Source organism: Lissotriton helveticus, chromosome 1_2 (genome assembly GCF_964261635.1).
Source record: "Lissotriton helveticus chromosome 1_2, aLisHel1.1, whole genome shotgun sequence".
Lineage (NCBI taxonomy): Eukaryota > Metazoa > Chordata > Amphibia > Caudata > Salamandridae > Lissotriton > Lissotriton helveticus.
The window spans coordinates 401,652,079-401,671,231 of NC_136058.1; the positions used below are offsets into that span (position 1 = coordinate 401,652,079).

Sequence of the window (19,153 nt, forward strand, 5' to 3'; positions counted from 1 at the left end):
ATGGCCACCTTATTTGTCAGTCCAAGTAACTTTGGAAAATGCAGGCAGCAGCCTTTGATTAATGGTAAGGAGGCCATTGCATACCGGGACACAGGTGCCAGAGTCACTATGGTGACAAAAGATCTAGTGGACCCTGATCAAATCAAACTTGGTGAGATGTAGGAAGTGACCAAAGCTAACAATGTCAGTTCTTATCATTCATTGGCAGTTGGTAATTTCAGCTGGGAAGGGTTCACAGGCCCTAAGAAAGTTGTGGTTAGTTCAGACCTTCCTTTGGAATGCCTATTGGGCAATGATTTAGAATCTTCAGCATGGGCTGAAGTAGAACTAAGGACTCATGCAGCAATGCTTGGCATCTCTGCAGATGTGTTTGCTGCGACTAGGTCACAGGCCAAACAGACATCCACTGAACAGGCCCTGTATCCTGGAAGAATGGACCAGGAGGGGTAAGGATGTGTCTTCCCCCCAGGCTTAGAAGGAGGACCAGTCTCCTGAGGGAGATGATCACGGTCCCTGTGAAGGTTCTGTCTCATAGGAACTTGTATCTGATCAGGTTGAGTTCTTGGGGACAGGGGGCCCTTCCAGGCCAGATCTGAGCCAGGAGCAGCAAACCTGCCCCTCTCTTGAACCCCTCAGACAGCAAGCTGCTGCTGAGGCTGATGGGAGTGCCAGTGGGTCCCACAGGATCTACTGGGATGAAGGACTCTTTACTCAGAGGATAGAGACCCCAAGCCTGGTGTCACCAGGAGGTTGGCCATTTCTACCTCTGAAGTTTAGGGGCTTCCTACTGACACTGGCACATGACATCCCTTTAGCAGGACACCTAGGTCAAAGTAAGACTTGGGACAGGCTTGTCCCTCACTTTCATTGGCCTCACAAGTCAGAGGACACAAAAGAGTTTTGTCACTCCTGTACCACCTGCCACAGATGGCTCTTCCTGACCAGGGGAGGTGTGAACACCTCCACCCAGTAGAGGAGTATCGACCTCAGAGTGCACAGGCACTCTCCCCATGAGGACAGAACACTGTCCAGTGGTAGCAGGCTGGCTCAGGCCAGTTGGTGACCCCCCTAAGGATTGGTAGATTTTAGGGGACCCTTCTAAGGGGCACTCTGTGTGCAATGTTTAATAAATAGGACACTGCATCAGCGCAGGTTTATTATGCTGAGATGTTTGGTACCAAATATCCCATATTTCAGTGCATCCTTCATGGAGCTGTGGCACTTGTAACGACAAGCGTCCAGCCAATGCACTTACTACAGAGCTTCCCTGGTCACTTACAATATCCCGGAATCGACAAGGATATTGTAGGTGAATGTCTGCTCATGCAGATATGCCCTCACAGGAGATATCCCTAAAGCAGCGTGCACTATAAGGCCTGCTAGAGGGGCGTCTTACCTACATCTCAGACAGTCCTTACGGGCATCGCATACAGGTATGTGTGCCATGTCGACTCTTCAGTTTTGTCTGCACCAAGACACACAGTGGCAGTATGTATATATGTGTTTGGTGAGGGGTCCCTTAGGGAGGCATAATTTGTGCTGCAGCCTTTAGAGACCCTCTTTAACAACAAGGCCCTTGGTACCAGAGGTATATTTTACCAGGGACTTATGGAGTGCCAATCGTGGAAACAACAGGTACACTTTAGGGAAGCAGATGTGGCTCAGGGGGCCTGGTTGGCAGTGACCTTGGGCACTTCCAGACAAATTCTGCATACGCAGTTTCAATTAGTTTGGGTAGTTCATTCACCTGTTCTAATGGAGAGAACTCCCGTAGGCGTTGGCGGATTGACACTGATGCTGCGTCCACTTTAATGTTAGCAGGTATTATGGCGGATACCTGGTTGTAGATATTGATTAACTTCATCCCTAAGTTTCGGGCAAGTTCTGCTCCGTACTCATTTTGTATTTGTCTTAATACATCTGGTGTTATTGCTAATGAAGGAATACCATGAGTTCTGGTGTATATGGCAGCAAAGACGGTACCCTTAGAGGCACAATCCTCTAACTGTGGTGTTATCCTCATGGGCAAGCAGATTGTTAACATTCTGTGTTTTTCAAATGGTGTTGTATTTGGGAATACTGCTTCTAACTGGGTTGTTTTCTGAGCTACCCAGAAAGGAATTTGTTCAGGTATGGTGGGCACTTTGCCCATCACCGTGTGTAATGTTTGTGGAGTAATTTTAGAACCTGTGCTCTGAGTAGGAGCTGCATTATGTGTAATTACTGTAGGTTGGACCGGTGGTGTCCTCAGGACAAAGTGTGTCATGTTTCTGTAAAGTTTTATCAACTCTTTGAGTTGAACAAGCAGTTCATCACGTGGCATTGTGTCAATGTCAGGATGTGGTGCATAGGCCGCTAATATCGGCCATGTTGCTCCTGGTCTTCCTAAAGGACCAAGCCTTGCCCTTGTAGTAACGTGGGGTACGGCGCCATTAAACCAGAAAAAATGTTCCTGGTAGATAAGCGGAATCTCAATGTCCGCAGACGGAGTGTAGACCGCTGGAACTTCTTCATGTGTGTGATAATGAAACGTTTCTGTTATGGCATTCGCTGCTGGGAATATAGCCTATGAGTAGAATACCTCTGTCTGGAAAGCCTCTATCACAAATGTTACTACACCTCCTCTGGGAGGTAACCCATTTTTTAGTAGTTTAACTGTCAGAGTATGCCTTACATTGGGAGCAATCCGTATTTACATTGACATCGTCTTCTTCAGACTGATTAAGTGTCTGGGTTATTGGGGTTAAGGCTGCTTCTTACACATCGTGTTTAAGACACAGAATAACTGTCGAAGGTATTTTAAGGTACGGTTTTATGCACAATTTAGGTAAATTCCTTCAAGCTTGATTAAACAACAACCAATACATAGGATATCTTGCCTACTCAGCTGCGGCGGAGTTTGCGCCCACCCACTCCACAACTCTAGTTTTTGTAAGTAGGGGTCTCTGGGAATAACCCCAACTGAGCTACTCAGATTCTACTGTTAAATAAGTACCAAACGTTGGTGGCGCCATGTAGTGTAGCTCCTATAATACCCTTCATGCAGGACCTGCGCTGTTTTTAGATAACATATACTGTGGATCTGGCAGCAGACTGCCTCTGTACACCCCAGCCGAGTATGTTAGCCTATTTTTACATTAGCTTGCTCACAGTGCCACTAGAATCTCCTTTTATCAGAGAGAATAGTTTTTGTCAACTTCAGAACACAACATTCTTTGACCTACAGAGGCTCATTCATATTTTTTTGCAACAAGAAAGAAACTTTTATTGCAGCTTGTGTCAACTGAAGAGATAAAACCCCTGGGAGTGTTTAATTAACTTCTGACAAACATGAACAATCAAAAACATGAGTTTCTGGTAAACCATCAAGCACCCAATCAGAATCAGCCGCCCTTCACACCCAGGAATTCTTGAGGCTTTGCACGTGGTGAGCAGGAACACTACATGACTCAAAGCTCACTTCTCAGGGATGTACTGAAATGCCAGCCTCATGGCACACTTAGCCAGCTCTTCACCTCCTCCTCCTCAAACTGTTGACCAGCTATCAGGGCAAATGAGGCTGCAGCAAAGCATCGCTGGCTTGATTCCACACTGGACCAGGCAAGGTGGTCAACTCCATACTCCTCCAAGTCAGCAAGCACTCTGGTCGAGCCAGTCCTAACCCCACATGAATGTTCCCCATCACAACTATTTTAATGGTACAAACATATGTTTCTGCCAAATGACTGAGTCAAAAAGTGAAAGGTGTTACTAGGAAGTGCTGAAAGAGAAAACATTAAGTTTTTCAATATTTCTGAGGCTGCCACAGTACACAGGAGCATTATTTCTCTACAGCAGCAAATCATGTATGTGCCCTGTAGAAAGCATGTTTGAATGAAACATGGAAGTAATGCAACCAAAGATCTGTGCAACATCATAGCAGAGTGCAAGATAATTTGTGTTATTATTCCAGCAGAACGAAATGCCATTCCTAATGGGTAAGTCATTTTAAAGACAAACCCAGGAAAATATATGGTCAAGTGTTGTTCTTCTGCCTGTTAAAAGACTATCACCATTAATGTGCCAGGAAATAAAATACTATGAGAAATCCTACTTGTTGGCAGGGTGTTGCCTGACACTATATTGCAGGTTACTTCCAACATAATCTGATTTATACATACATACTCCAGGGTGCTGCCAGCTATCAGGTCTGCACACAGCAGTCTGGAGCCACTCAAGAAGGAGGTAAGCTCTTCATTTCATCTTAATCCCTTAGGTTACATTCACAGCCTGATGGGTCCGTAGAACTTTATCCGCGCTCTAACTGCGCCGAACAGATATGTTAAAATCTGGATTGTGGCGTAAACATTATCGGCGCCATCTTGTCCTTTTCAGATCCATACGTGCGCGTAAGCAGCAGCCATTTTGATTGCCATGGTCTCTCTGCCCACTGCCAATAGCCTGCGCGTCTCTCCCCCTCACTCCCCGCCCTCGCAAGCATCCCCCCGCGCCCCGACAGCCCCCGGTCTCTCCTGCTCGGGCCATAAACGCACTCCCAGCGCGACCCTGTCCCCGGGCCACATCCCGTGCTGAACCCCCCTCACTCTTTCATCTCATTCATAGAACAGACCCTTTTGATAACCTCTTCCTCTCTGCCCGATTGTCCGGCCTGATCCCAGGCCATCACCTAGCCCAACAGATACGGTTTATTGCCCCCTACAGTAGGACCTCGCCTCACATCAAAGGAGCGGGGATTAATCAATGCCTTCACACCCTTAGATCCGACCGATCGCCCGCATTCCTGTTCCCAGCGGAATGTCCAGCTGCGCGATAGCCATCATGCTGAGATTTGGGTGGGGACCCCTACTGTAGATATGTGTGAGAACGGGCCTGAACCGGGGATTCCAAAGATGCCTTTTTCGTACTTCAAAGCAATACCACTGATGTCATAAATGTAATAAAGCCATAAACTTGTGTATAAGAGGCCAGGCCTCAGAGATGCGGTTAGAGCACCTCGAGAAGATACCCTGTTGTCTGATTTGACGTGTTCTGCTCCGTCGGAATAAACTCCTGTTTCCTGCCTTCTGTCTCCAGCGCCTGCCTCTTTGTTTGGTAATCTCGAATGGTATGAGAGGCGGCTAACGCCGGGCAAACACTGAAGGTTCTTGGTCGACATCGGCCCTACCTTTTAACAATTGGCGTCCCAAACGTGGGGCCCATCAGCGACACGTGGATCCAGTGGGAGAGGTCCCGACGACAGTGTGAACAACTGCAACGATCGGGAAGAGCTCCTGCCCGATAGACCCTCGTCTGGCAGCCGATCATCCGAACTTCACCGGTTCTGAGCAGACCTCTCTCGAGTGATCTACGGTCCTGACTGGGAACCATCAGGAGTGCCACAGCAATTACGGAGAATAGAGGACGATCGGGCGCTGGAAGCGGAAGACGAGAAACCGTCCATGCGGTCCGGGTAAGGTCGTGTAACACGACGAATTGCGAATTGATTGTTTGATTGTTTGAAAATACTAGTATTACTCATTTGATTGTTTCTGAGAGATTCTCTATTTGCAAACAAGCACAGAGTCGCAATACTCTGTTTAGTCTTTGCAGATAGTGAAGGGTAGGTAACGCAGGCCTTTGCCCCCATTGTAATCCGTCGTGCCTGCTTCCCTCTCCATTTGATTGATTGTTATCCAAGCATTTACTGTTTTGGAATTGGTTCTCTTTGGATCATTCTCTATCTGCAAACAAGCACAGAGTCGCAATACTCTGTTTAGTCTTTGCAGATAGTGAAGGATAGGTAACGCAGGCTTTTGCCCCCATTGTAATCCGTCGTGCCTATTTTTATCCCTCATTTGATTGATTGTTTATCCGAACATTGATCGTTCGGAATTGGTTCTCTTTGGGTTATTCTCTATTCACAAATAAGCACAGGATCGCAATACTCTGTTTAGTCTTTGCGGATAGTGAAGGATAGGTAGTGCAGACTTTTGTCCCCTTTGTAACCCGTCATGCCTGTCTTCGCCCCTTTTGTTGGTAGTTGGTTCAGCCCGGACCGCTTATTAGAGGTGAACCATCCGGCTCCACTGGAGGGCACCCCTAATAAGGACATGTTTACTAAATATGGACTAGTCACCGTGGCTTATAGTAAGCTGTGGCATAAATACACGAGAAAGGATCGGGAAAATCAGTGGCCACTGATAGGATCCTTTGATAACGATAAAATAAACGCGCTGGGAACAGCCCTTTATAACAATAAGACAACACCCACTATGCTCGATAGCTTCGGAATGTGGCGCAAAGAAACAGAACAACGGAAAAAGAGAAATGAGGTCAGGTTAGAAAAGGAATTACGCAAAGCAGCTCACCTAGCCGCTAACAAATTGAAGGAAGAAATAAAAGAAAGAGAGGAAACCAAGCTAAAACAAGATTCCGAATCATCGGGCCAGTGTCCCGTCAGGACACCCTCTCCACTTTACCCCGAGCTACCTTCGAAACAGCGAACGAACGATGATTTACTATTAGGTCCCCCGATCTACATGCCCCCTCCATATGCCCCTTCCCAGCCCTTAGCGCAACACCCGCAACCCCCAACGACAGGCAAGAGTAGTGCCGGAGCCTCGGTCCTCACGGCCTCTGCGCCGACCGAACCCCTCGCACTCAGCGCAGCGCGAGCAGCGACTTCAGATGATCCCGAAGCAGGGAGGAAAGACCGAATAGATTAAGTAAGGACGAACGAGCTGGGATCGATAAGATTGTAAAGACACTGGTGGTGCAAAAGGAAAGTGTGGATTATGTAACGGATATGTACAATACATATGCCAATAGCCACAGACGACACTTTGTCGTACGCCTTTGTTACCACACCCTTAATGCCTACGAGGACCGATACCAAGGAAAAGGCCCTGAAAACCTAACGACTCTGTATAGGAAAATTGATGTCGGAGATGGGGGCGAGTGTGATGTGACGAACCTCTTCACGCGTACGCTTGAAGTTTTCCGCCACCTCACGGAACTGAAACCAGAGACTAACACCACGACTCCTGCAGCGACTGAAGCCAGAGTAGAAAAAATTGACACTATGATGCCCATAAAGGAGGCCGCCCCCTATTGGGTCCCCCCACGAGGACAGGGAAAACACGATGATATTAATCACCAAGATGCGAGAGGGAGGGTAGTTTACAACTGGGTTTACCAACCATGGGACCGGCAAGACATCCTGACTTTCCGAAAGTCCTTGCCTGATCTGCGAAAGAACCCCACAGCCTTCTATACAGAATTAGCCACCGCTTTGGGTTCGACGATTATGATCCTAGCGTATATCGATTTGTTCTTCGGGTTATGTCTGCCAGCTGATGTGTGGAAGCAAATCCGGAAAGTCGACCACCTTGAGCTGTTCGGACATACCTGGATACAACTCGGTGATGTAGACAAACATGGAGAGCCGGGACAGAAACCTTTGAAAGCCATTCTAGACCTACCAGACAAGATCGTTCAGAAATTAAAAACCTTAGTCCCAGAAAGGAAGGTGGACTGGTCGATAGTAACGGCCTGTCGCCAGAAACCCCAGGAAGACGTATCAGAATACTTCTCCCGGTTTGAAACGGTGTTCTCCGATTACAGCGGCCAGGACATGACCACTGCAACCGGACATCACTTGTTTGTCCAGAACTATGTGAAAGGCCTGACACCAGAAGTCTCGCAGAAACTACAGACTAGCGAGAGTAGTTGGGCGGCCTCCAAGCCCGCAGCTATCCTTCAGATGGCTCAATACTATGAGCGACAAAAGAACGAGAACGATCAAGCGACCGAGAAAAAGAAAAAGGACTTGAAAGAGAGGATGATGATTGCTCAGTTGCAAGGGGTGACTATAGGAAGGGAACAGTATAGAGGGAACTACCAGTCGAATGCTCCTAGAAATCCACCCCCTAGAGACCGCACACCCGCACCCGGCGCTCCACGAACAGACCTCGATGAGAACCAGTGTGCTTTTTGCAAAGGATTTGGCCATTGGAAATCTCAATGTCCAGCTCCGCAAAAAGCACTCAGAAATAAAGACACGAGAGACGTAGCGGGCGGGCCGAGAAATAGAGGACAGGGACGAGGGCACACAAACGACACCAACAATGACAGACCTGGCAGACCGAACATGTTTGACCGTCCCCGACAGAATCAGTGCCAACAGTCTGACTGCGACAATGCCCATGACTTTGCATAGGACTGCCAGGGGCAAGGAAGGGATCCAGTCGAGCTCTATGTTGACCAGCAAGGTCCTTATGTCACCGCTAAGGTCCTAGGTACGAAGTCTCCATTTCTGGTAGATACTGGTGTATCACGTAGCGCGTTGTCTAAACGATTGATTCCCAGGGCACCCTTTGTCTGGCTCACATGTGACATCAATAGGTTTTGATGGAACGCCCTCCACTAATCCCTTGTCCACACCGATCTCTTTTAACTTGGACAATAACACCACTGACACAACGTTTTTGCTCTCCTCCAACACCCCCGACGCTATTATGGGAGTTGACTTGTTGAAACATTTTCGAGCTACTATTAGGTGTTCACAAGACGGAGTTCGAGTCATTCTGTATGACAACCCAACGCTGCTCAGATCTTGTCACACACAACGCATGTTTTCCATCACTGACGCTGACTTGTCCTTACTCGACACCCTACCTCTGTACCTATGGGCAAAGACTGACTCGGACGTAGGACACATGATGATAGACCCTGTACACATAACTGTTCGACAGGACGCAGTGCTCCCAAAACTCCCACAGTATCGGATATCGCCCGAAGGCGAGAAGGCATTGGTAAAAATCATCCAGTCCCTGGTAGACGCAGGAGTGGTAGAAGAAGTAGTTAGCAATGTTTGCAACAGCCCTATCCTACCCATTGTACAGAAGCAGGGTGAGGGAGATGAAAAAGCGTACCGCTTCATCATCGACCTACGAGAAGTCAACAAAGTAGTCGTACCTCAGTACCCTGTAGTCTCAGACATCACCACCATTCTGACCCTGATTCCTTCCACTGCCACCACCTTCATGGTAATCGATCTCAAGAACGCATTTTTCTCCATCCCCATCCACTCAGACAGCCGCTACCTTTTCGGCTTCACTTTAAAATCCCGCTCATATAGATTTTGTAGAGCACCCCAGGGCTACACTGAAAGTCCAAGCATCTACAGCCAGGCCCTCAAGAGACAGCTGGATGCAGTCCAGTTACCGGATGGAGTGGTGTTGATACAGTACGTCGATGATATCCTTTTGGCGGCCGACACCACTCCACTTGCAGTCACAGCCACCATCCAACTCTTGCACTTCCTCGCGGAAAACGGCCACAAGGTCTCCAAGAAGAAGTTGCAATTCTGCCAACCTCAAGTCACTTACCTAGGCCACCTCTTGTCCAAAGATGGGAGAAAACTCACACCCGATCGAATTCAGGCTATTCTAGAGACCCCTATCCCTAAAACCCCGAAGCAAGTCCGCTCTTTGGTAGGCCTCACCTCCTTCTGTCGACAATGGTTGCCAAATTTCAGCCTCATTGTGAAACCACTACTTTCCCTACTGGCTAAAGATGTCCCCTTCCCGCTCCCTTGGACGCTCTTTGTTCAGCACCAGTCCTAGGAACCCCTGATTATACAAAACCCTTCTCTCTCTACACCCACGAAAGGGAGGGATGCGCTTTGTCTGTCCTGACCCAAACCATCGGCCCCAAACAACGACCATGTGCCTATTTCTCTGCCACTCTTGACCCTGTAGCGAGAGCTTTGCCTGCCTGCCTTCGAGCAGTAGCTGCTGCTGCTGTCTCTATCCGACAAAGTGAGGGGATCGTACTCTCGAATTCCCTCACTGTACTAGTGCCCCATGCTGTTGACACCCTCCTAAACCAGACCAAGACACAACACCTGACCAGCGCACGACTGACTGGGTACGAACTGACACTGCTCGCACCTCACATCACGTTGAAACGATGCACCACACTGAACCCAGCCACCTTGTTGCCTCTGCCTGAGAATGATCCCGATGTGCCCCCTATACATGACTGTGTGACCCTCACGGACGAACAGACTAGGAGTAGAGTGGACCTTCGAGACACAGCTGATGCAAGTATTCAACAATCCAGCCAGACCCACCTTCTCCTACCTCCGGAAACGAACGGCTGCCACCCTGACTGTGGCCCTATCTGTCGTCAATGTCTCGGGCCTTGTATGCATCACAGGCCATGGGACACAACTGGTGGGCCACAGCGCTTGCCGCATCACCAGAACTTTGGACTCAACCGACCCGCCCTCTTTTATCACCTCTCCAAACATGTACTTCGTCTGCGGTACAAAAGCCTACACCTGGCTCCCAAAGGGCTGGGGAGGTACCTGCTACATTGCCTTCATCCTTCCTCCGACCTATGTGGCTCCGGCAAACCATCACCGACAAAAACAAGCAAAGGACATTGAGCAGGCCGACTCCACTGGAGCACAATTCTTGGATGCAATAAAGGGACTTGTTCCACTTTGGGGTCCGATGGCGAACAGTCGTGCCATTTGGCATTTGTCCCAGGCAGTCGAAACATCGATGAACATTACAGCTGGTATCCTCACCAACAATACAGCCGAGCTTCAGGCGGTCCGTCTGGTGGCTCTTCAAAACCGCTTTGTTCTAGATGTGGTTCTGGCGGACCGTGGAGGAGCATGCCGTATCATCGGGTCCAGCTGTTGTACCTACATACCAGACAATTCGCCCTCAGTCTACAAAGCCATTGAACACCTCCACAGACTCTCCTCAGAAGTTCATCAGGAACAAGACGGATGGTCACTTGGGAATTGGTTCTGGAGTGCTGTAAAGGACTGGGGATGGAGGTTGTTCATGATCGTACTGATACCAATCGTCGTAATATGTGGACTCTGCCAGGGTATTCAATGATTGCCGCCTCTATGCTCACTGTTTGCTAACTGTATTTGCCCTAAGACTCCGAACTTCGAAGCTGAACGCATGAAAGCTTTGTACGATATCGAAATACGTAATATAATGGGGATAGACATAAATTGACAACCTGGCTAGATATGTTGAAAAGGGAGGACTGTTAAAATCTGGATTGTGGCGTAAACATTATCGGCGCCATCTTGTCCTTTTCAGATACATACGTGCGCGTAAGCAGCAGCCATTTTGATTGCCATGGTCTCTCTGCCCACTGCCAATAGCCTGCGCGTCTCTCCCCCTCACTCCCCGGCCTCGCAAGCATCCCCCCCGCGCCCAGACAGCCCCCGGTCTCTCCTGCTTGGGCCATAAACGCACTTCCAGCGCGACCCTGTCCCCGGGCCACATCCCGTGCTGAACCCCCCTCACTCTTTCATCTCATTCATAGAACAGACCCTTTTGATAACCTCTTCCTCTCTGCCCGATTGTCCGGCCTGATCCCAGGCCATCACCTAGCCCAACAGATACGGTTTATTGCCCCCTACAGTAGGACCTCGACTCACATCAAAGGAGCGGGGATTAATCAATGCCTTCACACCCTTAGATCCGACCGATCGCCCGCATTCCTGTTCCCAGCGGAATGTCCAGCTGCGCGATAGCCATCATGCTGAGATTTGGGTGGGGACCCCTACTGTAGATATGTGTGAGAACGGGCCTGAACCGGGGATTCCAAAGATGCCTTTTTCGTACTTCAAAGCAATACCACTGATGTCATAAATGTAATAAAGCCATAAACTTGTGTATAAGAGGCCAGATTAATGCTTGGATCACAATTCTACGAGATTGTTCAGGTAGGATGGGTAGAATTTCACGAAGCATAAGGAGTAAGCCGAAACATTTGCCTGAAAGTTTCTTTGCTTGGGTGTCCATGCTTAAATTTTTGTCTAGACAGATTCCCAGGTTTTTTATGGCAGTCTTGGGGGTTGGTGGTACTTCCAACTGAGTAGGCCAGCTAATAAGATTCCTGGGGACTGTTTTGTTTCCCAGGAACACGAGTTCAGTTTTATCCTCATTCTGTTTAAGGGACTATTTACACATCCATTCAGCTTTTCATTTCATGAAATGCCCTAGGTTGTTGTGTAGGGAGTGGGGGTCGTTCGTCACTGATAATACAAGGTGTGTATCGTCCGCGTACAACACTATGGATAGACCAAATTCTTGTACAATCACTGTAAGAGGTTGCCTGTAAATATTAAAAAGTGTGGTGCTCACTGCAGAGCCCTGTGGGACTCCGTACGGTAGTTGGAGGGTATCGGATAGATAGTCCCCTTCCAGCAACTCTGTCTTTCAGAAATGAAGTGAGCCACTTTATTGCTGTGCCTGTGATACATTCTTCCTTTAGCCTATTTATCAATGTGCAATGGTCAACTGTATCAAATGTGGCGCTAAGATCCAGGAGCAGGATGGCAGCTGTGCACCCCTGGTTTAACACTTTTTTAGTTCCTCAGTTACCACCAACAGAGCTGACTCTGTGCTATGTTGGGGACGGAAACCCATTTGTGTGTTGTGTGCGCCGGAAACCCATTTGTGTGTTGTGTGCAGTATTAATTTTTTCTTCGAAGAATTTGGTCTGTGCTTGGATCATCTCCCTAAGATATTGTCTAATAGCTGCCTTATATTGACTTTTGAAGGCGGGATCACAGTTTTTTCTCCACAACCTTTCCATTCTTTTACATGATTTTTTTGTCTGAATTAATTGCTCATTGAACCATGGGACTTTAATCCTAACATCAAGTTTACTTTGTCTGGTTTTCTGAGGGTGTTGGGCTGCAACTTTGTTGAGCCAGTCAGCCCAAATCTTGTTGGCCTCTTCTACGTCATCTGTCAGGCTTGGTCCTCTAATTCAATCCTTACGTTGTCAGGTAGGGATTTTGGCCATTTATTCTTAATCCAGGTTACTTTATAACTGGTGTGTCGAGCCTGTGGATTTTCCAGTGAAATAATGATCCGACCTTGGCATTGGTATAGGGGTCCCTACTTTTAGCTTATGGTCAATTGAAACAAGCATTGGTGTAAGCAGTAGGTCTCGCCTTTGGGACCTTATAAGTGTTTAGCCATGCACAAGTTGATGCTGTTGCACCGAGGATATTGTGCTGCATAACTAAATACTTATAAGGTTCCAAAAGCGAGACCTATTGGCAATGCCAATGCTTGTTGAGTGTTGCACTGGTGTTTCCTTTGGTACAGTGCTATACACCGTATTTTAAAATAGGGTTAATACATATAATCAAATAAACGTTGCCTGTGAAAGATCGTTTCCTACTGTTTTTGTAGTGTTGCTCTGGTGTTTCCTTTCTAATAAAAAAATGTTTTTGTGTCAATGATCAGAGCGGCAGTGGAAATATACAGTGAATCATGCCCTCTAATAGTGGATGCAAAAATGGCATCAATGCTGTGCACTGGCATGCTGAAGGCACCATCTATGCATATTTGTAATTCTGGGGAGATATGATCTTATTCTATTCTGACTTGTGTTCCAGGCGAACCCTAGAATGAATACACTAACTGTTTATTGCTCATTTTAAACTAATAAAGAGATTGAACTGGAGGACTCTGAGACTCTGAAAATGCATCTCTGCCACGGATTAGACCTCTCTGGTTGTTTACTTGGAAGCAGGAGCAAATCTTGCAATAATACCTAAACTCCCGACAGTCATCTTCAAAAGTCTGAGTATAAAAAAAGCTTGCAAAAACTAGTTTCTTTACAGGTGCTTGTTGTTGTTCTAGATATTCATGTATGCATGGGTATCTGCGGTGGCTGTCCTTAAGTGGCATTTTGTTAACTATTCAAAAGTGTACTCAAAGCGAGCTCTGGCTGATGCTTGCGCATCCACGGAGCCATCGTTGAATGAACAGGTTTTGATTAAGTAAAGCACATTCAAATATTCTCCCTGTAGATGTGCGTGCATCAGTGGTAGGAGCGATCTTTGATGAGATTTGTTAAAGCAAGTGCCATTTGAAGATGCAAGTAGTGCATGCGTGCACTTGGGGCACGTTAGAATGTCAGCGTGCGTGTGCACGCAATCAGCTCTTTTTTGCATCACATACTCGTGCTTGTGGCGCGCCCCTGCTTGCTCCCGCAAGGCGGATGCCGCCAGAAGCACGAGTATGTGCTTCCAAAAAGAGCAGAGCAATGGCTAAAGGTCCTCTTATGCAGCGCATTCGCACTGCGTATGCGAGACCTAAAAATGGCATCCAATATGGTACCCTTTACATGGGTGCTTGTGTTTATCAGTTGTTTCAGTTGCATGGCCTCCATGTCATGAATTAATCTAACTGCTGTGGTATTATGAGGTTCATCCAGATGGAAGTTTAAGTCCCCCAATAATGTAATGGAGCTCTTGCTGGCCACCATGTCTGCTATTAAGCTGGGAAATTCCTCTAGGAACGGAGTGGGGGGTCCTGGGGGTCTATAGAGCAGTGTGCCTGAAAACGAGTTATTAGCCGATGTTTTAGGCTGAATTGTACAGTTTCACTGTTGGTGGTGGCAACGGACGATATCATGCATTCTTAGTCGTTTTTGTAAATGATTGCTACCCCGCCTCCCCTTTTTGCCATCCTGCCTTGCCTTTGGATAAGGAAATCGGGGGTTAGTCCTTGGATTATGCCAGGGGCGGACCAGTCATTCAACCACGTTTCAGTAACGAAGAGAATGTCAAGTTCTTCATTCTCTATTAGCATTATGATTTCTGTGGTGTGTGCTGGCAAGGATCTACTGTTAATAAGTCCCATTTCCCATTGCTCATTCCTTGTGGGCCTATCTAGTTGTAGTGGCCCTTCAATCTTGCCTGAGTTAAACTTAGTCCGGCAGAGAGGGCATGACATCTTCTTCCCTATCAAGCTTGTTGGCGCTAGAGTAATCTCACATTGGACTCTACCGGAGTATCTCAATGAGAGTAATAATGCTCTATCATATGTGATGAGCTTACCGTTTTCTGGGTTGAATCCGGCATGGTTCCTTGCCCATGACCGTGTCCGGACGCAGACGGGCTTGTCATAGGCGCGCCAGCAGCGTGCCGCTGCCCGTCCGTGCTGCGGGCACCATAAGTAGGCTTTTGCTTAACTCAGTGGTTCCCAAAGTGTGCGCCGCAGCACCCTGGTGCGCCGTGATTAGAAGCCAGGGGCGCCGCGGCGCAGGATGTGGGTCGTGGAAATTGCAGCCGCAATTCCTCCTCCTCCTTTGTGCTGCCAGGTCACGTGATCCTCTTGAAGTGTTCGCTTGACTAGCTGACGGTCCTCGCATATGACACGCAGGGCTTCCACCGCTCGGTTCCTGGGGGAACAGCACTCAGCTGCAACTCAACCAAGCATGGGCTTTCCGGCTGACTGAGCCGGTATTTAAACAGAGTTCCAATCACAATCCTGTGAAACGGAACTGCATCAGTAAGAAAGGTATGTCTATTGTCCCCCATCCAGAGGGACCTATGTCTAAGAGACCTGTTGAAGTCTATTTCGCAGTGGTGGGGGTTATTACTAATTCGTCCCCTCGTATTCATTTTTAGATCTCTGGAGCCTTTGATTTTTGCCAGCCCAAGTTTATGAAAATAGGACAATGGCTGATTTATTAAATGTGGGATTCCTTTCTCGTATCATATAGCGCAACCTCGACCCGAAGGTATTGGAGCGCTTAACGTCAGCACCAATTTCAGTACACAAGGGCACATTATTTTGTGTGTGTTTTTACAAGTGTCCTGAGTTTTGACTCATTGTACAGGGGCACTGGCACAGGTGGAGGAGCGGGTGGGGCGCCTACTAGTGACATGAGTTTTGGCATATTGTACCGAGACACTGACACACTGATGAATGGGTGGAGCGCTACAAGTGGCACGTGTTGTGGCACATGGTACCGGACACTGCACGTGTGGGTGGGGAGCCTACTAATGGCCTGGGTTTTGGCATATTGTACACTACATGGGGCACTAGCACTTGTGAATGAATGGTTGAAGTGCCAAGTTGTGACCTGGACTTTGGCACCTTGTATGTGAGCAGAGATCCTGTACAGGGATAGGTGAAATGCTTTCAAGTGGCCTGAGTGTTGGCACTTTGTTCATTGGCACTGGCCCATGTGGAGGAAGTTTCATATGAACGACTGCATAAGTAAATAAGTAAGTGCTCCTTGTTTCTGGAGACCATTGTTGATTACTTAGTATTAACTTTCCATATTACTAGTGCTGATTTTTGCCTAATTGTGTTTTCAGCCACTAAACCACGTCCCTTTCTGAGTTTGGAGCCTGAGGGTCAGGAACCATGGTGGAGAGCGTTGGGTGGGTACAGGGTCAGAGGCCTGGTGGAGAGCGTTGCGAAGGAGGGGGCCGGGTCAGGGTCCTGGTGGAGAGCGTTGGGTGTGTGGGTGGAGGGTCAGGGGCCAGGTGGAGAGCGTTGGGTGGGTGCAGGGTCAGGGGTCTGGTGGAGAGCGCTGGGTGGGTACAGGGTCAGAGGCCTGGTGGAGAGCGTTGGGTGGGTGTGGGGTCAGGGGCCTGGTCGAGAGCGTTGGGTGGGTGGGTGGAGGGTCAGGGGCCTGGTGGAGAGCGTTGGGTGGGTGCAGGGTCAGGGGCCTGGTGGAGAGCGTTGGGTGGGTACAGGGTCAGAGGCCTGGTGGAGAGCGTTGGGTGGGTGCAGGGTCAGAGGCCTGGTGGAGAGTGTTGGGTGGGCACCTTATGCCCTGTAGTGATGGCTACTCTCTGAATCCTTCATCACGCCTAGGCTTGATTCTTCATGTAGAAAGGTGGTTCCCAAAGGGGTGCTGCGGCACCTCGGTGCGCGGGTAAAAAAATGGTGGGGAGCCACAGCCAACTGCCAATTAGGTCAAGGGAGCCACGGGTCAAAAAAGTCTGGGAACCACTGGCTTAACTACTAGAGCGCTGACCTGTTCCTCGCTCCCCACGAGGGCGAGTCCTCTCAGCTGTGCTCACTGGTCCTGCCCCGCCCAGCTCCCGTTCCACTGTTCGACGTAAGTCAGGCTTCCCCACAGTGAGTTAGCATTCAATTCAATTTCAGTTTAAAAAAAAATTTGTTTCAAAAAGCTTAAATTTAAAATGCGATTGTCTTAGAAGCATTCAGAGTAATTTTAAAAGCGATACATTCAATCATTCAAAATACTCTGCCTTAAAAAGACTGTGAAAACAAGCAAGTTCTCAGTTAGTACTCTCTGGTACCGTGTGTCTGACCTGTGTCAGTTTCTCTGATTCTTCCTGTTTCTCTTGTTAAGAAATGGCAGCTTATTGAGCTGTGCAGGGTGTGAGCATCTTGAAGGGCAGCCCCAGTTTTACCCCTCCCACTCCCCCCAATAAACGCGCTACGGCTTAGCAAGAGAAACAGGAAGAATCTGATCTGAGCCTCTTGTCACCATACATTAGGAATAAAGAGACTCGCTGAATTAATGTTGCAAAAATGTAACAGACTCACTCAGTAACTCGAATGACTCAGCAAGCCTGTCTACTCTGACACTTCTGGAGAGATAGGGAAGGTTTAGCAGAATGAGCAGCTTTTACTCCCATGGGACCACCGAGAGCAAAGGAGATACAGCGGCCCCGGCTCAGCCCGACCCCTTTTTGAAGAACATGGAAATACGCATGTAGCTGCGGCGGTCGCCGGGAGGATCTAGATCAGTGATACTCAAAGTACGGCCCGGGGGCTGCATAAGGCCCTCCAGGTCTTTACATGCGGACGCCTGGGCAGCAGCAGCACTGGGCTCCCGTTTACTCGACTCAGCACTAACATGAAAAAAAAACGTATGTATACAGCAAACACTTATTTAAAGGTTAATTGCAGTTAGGAAAAGGAGGTGACTAGGCCTTTAACTTTAGGAACACCTTCATTCTGGCATCAGTGCGGGCCTCGGTCACACCACAGACCAAACTTTGCGGCCCCCTGGAAAATGTTTGTGAGTACCCGTGACCTAGATCAACAAAAGGCGGAAGTAGTTAGACATGAGGACGAATCAGAAGCATGCATCTCTAAAAGGCTCAAACAGGAACCAATGAAAACAAGCATTGGCATAGCCAATAGGTCTTGCCTTTGGGACCTTATAAGTGTTTAGCCACGCAACAGTTGATGTTGTTGCACCAAGGATATTGTGCTGGATAACTAAATACGTATAAGGTCCCAGAGGCGAGACCTACTGGCGATGCCAATGCTTGTTTCCCTGATGGGCATTGGCTGACCGCTGCCTGGTCACTGAGGCCCTAGTGAGGTTGAGACATACTTGGGGGAGTTTTATCCTCATCAGATGATGCTGTGCAGGCCCAGCCCAGGTGCAATGAGGCGCATCGGTGCTGCCTGGGAGTGCGTTGCCAATGCTTGTTTACCTGGTGGGCCTTGGCTGACCGCTACCTGGTTACTGAGGCCCTAGTGAGGTTGAGACATATTTGGGGGAGTTTTAGCCTCATCAGATGATGCTGTGCAGGCCCAGCCCAGGTACAATGAGGCTCAGTCGGTGCTGCCTGGGAGTGCGTTCTTTCACTTTCGATTCACGGGGCGGCCCCCCTTCACTCTGGTGAGAGCCACAAACGGGATTCAAGTCGATCTTCTCATCACAGACTTGTCACCGTTTGTTGAGGCCTTGAAAAGAGCGACCCAACTCCAGCAGTGAGGGCCAATGAGCATTGTTGAGACAAAATAATCATCGATCGATGCAACAACAACAACAACAACAAATGAATCCCGGGCAGCAGGCTCGAGACCCTCCAGCCCCAGACAGTCTTTGTATCTCTTGACCTCACCTGGTCGGGCCTCACCTGGGGTTTCATGTGGGTGCTGTGCTCCCTGCTGAGCCTGAGGCCAGGACTGAACCATGAGCGCGGGGTTAAAAGGGGGGGGCCTGTTCATGGACAACTGCGCATGCGCTGGGGATAGACACCGCTTTCCACAGTGCCGATTAATGAGACATTGAATTAACTGCGCATGCGCTGAGGACAGACACTGCCTCCCGCCGGGGAACGCGGGTTAAAGAGGGCCTGATGGCTGAACAACTGCGCATGCGCGGAGGACAGATACCATGTAAGAAAAATTTCTTTCTTTCGTTCACAGCAGAGTAATGGGCGACAGCACAGGTCCGCGCGGGGACACAATGAATGAGAGACAACAGCTGCCACAGCACCCGCGGAGGTGTATTTTAAAGCTCCTCTGTTCGGCTCGTCTATGGGGAGGGGGGAGTGTCTTTCCTCTGCGCAGCCGCAGTGAGACGGAGCGTCATCTGTTTA

The 19,153-nt window shown here is 48.7% G+C and overlaps 1 protein-coding gene across 1 annotated transcript in view; it reads right to left on the reverse strand.

Moving 5' to 3' along the window:
• LOC144804521 (uncharacterized) overlaps positions 1–18,743 on the reverse strand; it is a 145,843-nt gene extending 127,100 nt beyond the window's left edge. Inside the window, exon 1 of the mRNA XM_078671915.1 lies at positions 18,689–18,743. The gene's annotated coding sequence lies outside the window, so the exon portion shown is untranslated. The remainder of the gene's footprint in view (positions 1–18,688) is intronic.
• Between the last annotated feature and the right edge of the window lie 410 nt (positions 18,744–19,153).